We start from the raw sequence: 4,940 nt of genomic DNA on the forward strand, positions 1-4,940 counted from the left end.
TTAAAAATCTATTAAATTTCAAATTTTAAAAGACATAATGTGTTAGGCAGGGTTCTCTAGAGAAACAAAACCAAGACACTTATGATTAGAGAGAGAGATAGGTTTATACAGCAAGAAGGACGATAACAGCTAATTAGTCCACACAGCAGTAGAGAGGGCTCAGTTCAACTTACTTCCATGGAACAGTTAATATATAGGAATCCTCAACTCACATGGGCTACTGGGTCCAAGGTTAAGGAAGCAGACAGTGGAGTCCTCCCTTGCCCAAGGCAGGCATAGTCTACCCACAGACATCAAACAACAGTGTGGGTCACCAACAGGCAGCAGCTCAGGAACTTAGCAAAGCAGGCCCGGATGGGATATCAAATACAAGCAATGCAAGACAACAGGATCCACCAGCTTCAAGCTCAAGCAATGTACGTACCAGCAGTGTGGTGAAGCAGGTCTCAAAGGAATATCAAGCTCTAGCAACAAGATCCACAGGTTGGCCTTGCCCACAGGTAGTGTAGCTCATAGGTTGAGGCAGAGAACTAGCTAAAGCACTAACACACTCCAGCATGCTCCAATCACCAGAGAGCAAGAGATTGGGGGGGAGGGGGGGCAGGGGGCGGGCCTTGCAGAGTCATTTATCTCATTGCCCTCCAATCCAACTGCAACCTGATTAATCCCACATGTTCCTATTGGCCAGGTTGGCACAATGAACTTAACTATCACACATAATATTTTTTTTAATTAACTGGTAATATATTAAACAATATTAGCATAGGCCTTGGGATATGTACTTTCTTATGCTATTTTATAGATGTGTGAGCTAATACAGCCTTTTTGAGATACAATTTAAAGTTTAGAAGAATATACATAAAACTAATAAGTGTGATCAAATCTAACTATTCACGGTGATTACCTTCAGCACAGTGAGTACAGTCAAAATGCTCCTTAGAAGCATGGATGGCAAGAGTTCCTCTTATGTTCTTTAGAAATGTTGTCAGGAGAGGCAAGGCCCTAGAAAAGGGCATCATGCTTGGTAGATTGTCACAGCAGCCGCAACGAGGAGCTCAAACACGATCGGACTTGTGAGAACGGCAAAGGGCCAGCAGTGCTTGATTCTGTTGTATGCGGGACTGTTATGAATCAGAACCGACTCAATTGGGAGTTAACAACCACTACCCGTATGTAGTAAGGAAATGAAATAGGAATAGAGTTAACTGTCCTTCTTTCTCCCTTGGAAATTATAATAAATGTTTCCCTTGATGTTTTTAGCAAGAGTTGTTTTGTTTTTATTTTTTATGTCATTGCTGTAAATATCACACAACTTTCACCATTTCAATTTTTTACAGATTTACAATTTATTGATGACCATTACAATAATCATTTATGCACCCCTAGCCCTGCCTGGTCCTGTGTCATCCTCACAATTACTGTTATGTTTGAGCCCATTTTTACAACCACTGTGTCCACCCATCATGTCAAAGGTCTTCCTCTTTTTCACTACGCCTATACTTTACCAAACATGACCTCCTTCCCCAGGCACTGGTCTTTCCTGACAACGCATTCAAAGGACATGAAACAAAGTCTCGCCATCCTTGCTCCTAAGGAGCAGTCTGGCTGTACTTCTTCCAAGACAGATTTGCTTGTTCTTTTAGCTTTCCATTGCACTTTCAATATTCTTCTCCAGCACCATAATTCAAAGCATCAATTCCTCTTTGGTCTTTCTTATTCAATGTCCAACTTTCACATGCATATGTTAAGTTTCTGCAGTCGGCAATACCTTGGTTCTTGCTTCCCACAATGAAAGAATTCACACCGAAGCCCGTTTTGTAATCCAAGTGGGTTTTTATAAAGGACAGGACAAGTGTCAGGTTTTATAGTCTCAAAGGGATTCACAACTGGGCCCAAACAACCACATGGAAAAGAGCACCCATGCGTGTGAATCTTGGGGGTGGGGGGGATCCCAGGAGGCCAGAAGTCCAAGAACCCTAGAGGCTGAGAGCATGTGGGCCAATAGGCTGTGGGCCTAAAGTAGGCCCAGTGCAAGAGCATGTGCACCTGTGCAGAGGAGGGAGACCCTTTCCCTCTACCTGCCTCTGAACAGGAACAGAGTAAGAGAGTGTCCCAGAGCATGCTCCCTGCCTTTATTCTAGCTCACCCCCTGGCTTGGGGAAGGCATGGTTGATGGTGTTGGTTGACCCTATTGGCTGGGTTGAGCACACCTGAGTGATAGCATGAGCGTGGGCCTAGTTTGGACCGCCCAGGTGTACCTCCCACCTGGCTCGGGGGTTTGAGTTACAAGCATGTTCATTTTGGGGTCTTCATAGATGTCTAATGGTTGCCTGATTTCTTTCCAACCTCCTCTATGGGGGCCTTTGCAGGCATGGGAGGGACAATCCCCGTCCCTAAACTAGCTACCTAACACATATGTGGTGATTAAAAATATCATAGCATGGGTCAGGTGCACCTTAGTCCTCAAAGTAATATCCTTGCTTTCCAACACTCTAAAGCAGGGGTTCTCAACATGTGAGTCGCAACCCCTTTGAGGGTCACACAACCCTTTCACAGGAATCGCCTGAGACCATCAGAAAACACATTTTCCAATGGTCCTAGGAACCAAGACACCGCTCCTCTATCTCTCCAGGTGGGTCCGTCCATATGAAGATACGCCCACATAGGAGTACCTGGCATGAAGACTGTTACCCATGCTATACCATGCTTCAAGACAAAATTTCATTTATTTGCCATTAGAAATAAATATTTCACAACATATAATTACATATTGCTTTTGTGATTAATCACAATGCTTTAATTATGTTCCATTTGTAACAATGAAACTACATCCTGCATATCAGCTATTTACATTACAATTCATAACAGTAGCAAAATTACAGTTATGAAGTCACAACAAAAATAATTTTATGGTTGGGGGGATCACCACAACATGAGGAACTATATTAAAGGGTCGAGGCATTAGGAAGGTTGAGAACCACTGCTCTAAAGAGTTTTTGTGCAGATGATTTACCCAATACAAAGCTTTGTTTAATCTCTTGTGGGAAACAGAACAGCGAAGAGTGTGTGCTGACAAGCTCAACATTCATGCATTAAGGAGTCTGGGAGGCCAAGGTTCCCATGGAAGAAAGCTTCATGTTTGTGGGTTGGAGATCCTTAAGTAAAAGCTATTCCCCACAATGTCCCCCCATAATAATGGCAAATCTAAGGTGCTGTCTTCAAACACATCATCACTGGCTATACACTTGGAGGTCAACTACTTGAAGGTTATCTGCCAGAAGGTTGTCAGCAAACTAAAGCAATCAGACCCTATTGTCTGTCCCACCCTAAGTAGGATCCACACCCTTCTGATAAGGATAATGGATTGTTCTTCTGAGGGAGAGTTCAAAGACTCCTAAGGTCAAGCCAACTCAGGGACAACCAAGGTTAGGTTGCCATCTTGACTCTAGAGCCCACCAATCTTGTAACATGTACGCCTTCCTTTCCTGCCACGTGTGTACCCCGAGTGCAATCCCTACCACTAACTCGTCGCCCTCCTGTTACTCATGTGCCTATTGCACAACACCTTCCTGTTACATATGTGCTTACCATGGCTTACAAATTCATGAAATTATATTATGCTCTCTGTGCAGAACTGGCTCATGAAGTCAAGACTGAGAAGGTGAGCATTTGCATGCTTTATCTTGTCTGATGGCTCTTTAATTTACCCCTCAATTACACAACCAACCCTTCGGCCCATTCCATTGTGGGGGCTTGTACCCCACAAGCTCTTGACTTGCTTCTATGAGAACTGATTGTGAATCTAAGCAAGATGAAATCCTTGACAACTTCAGTCTTTTCTTTGTTTACCAAGAATGTTACCTACGGGTCCGGTGTGAGGATTTAGGTTTTCTTTACATTGAGTTGTAATCCACACTGAAGACTGCAATCCTTGATCTTCATCAGCAAGTGCTTCAAGACTTTCTGACTTTCAGCAAGAAACGTTGTGTCATCTGCATATCTCGGTTTGTAAATAAGCCTTCCTCCAATCCTGATGTCACATTTTTTTCATAAAATCTAGCTTCTCTCATGACATCCCTCACTGACCCATAGTCCTACAAGGGACAACACGGGAGACACAGTGTGGGAATTGCACCCGGTCTGATCCCACCACACCGAGTCAAACCACTAAGAGGGTGCAACAGAACAGCAGGGGAACAGAGCGGCGAGGTCCCAAGGGAATGCTGTAGGTGGACTTTGGGGCCAGGGTGTGGCGCCCCAACAGACTGGACTGGAAAACATTCCTAAAGGCCAACAAACAGCCCTTAAACTAACTACAAGCTTTTCTTTCTTGTGGTGTTTTGTTTTGTTTTGTTTTTTGTCATTGGTTTGTTGCTGTTGTTTTGTTGTATTTTGTTGCTTGGTTTTGCTCTGCCTTGTTTTCGTGCATGTTATTATCTCCGCAGGTCTGTCTAAATAAGACAGGCTGGATGAACAATTTGGAGGAGAAAACGACGGTACTGACAGTTTCGGGGGGACATGGGAAAGGGGGAAGTGGGGAGAAAGGTAGTGGTTTTAACAAACCCAGGGACAAGGGAACAATAAGTGATCCAAATCGGTGGTAAGGAGAGTGTAGGAGGCTTGGTAGGGCGTGATCAAGGGTAATGTAACCAAGAGAAATTACTGACACCCAAATGAAGGCTGAGCATGATAGTGGGACATGAGGAAAGTCAAAGGAAATAAAGGAATGAGCTAGGAGGCAAAGGGCATTTATAGAGGTCTAGATAAAGACATGTACATATGTAAATATATTTATATATGAGTATGGAGAAATATATCTATGTGCATATATTTATAGGTTTAGTATTAAGGTAGAGGGACATTGAGCCTCCACTCAAGTACTCCCTCAATGCGAGAATACTTTCTTCTATTAAATTGGCATTCTATGATGCTCACCTTCC

The sequence above is a fragment of the Echinops telfairi genome, unplaced genomic scaffold (genome assembly GCF_000313985.2).
Source record: "Echinops telfairi isolate 266 unplaced genomic scaffold, ASM31398v2 ScPeMD7_60;HRSCAF=208, whole genome shotgun sequence".
NCBI lineage: Eukaryota > Metazoa > Chordata > Mammalia > Afrosoricida > Tenrecidae > Echinops > Echinops telfairi.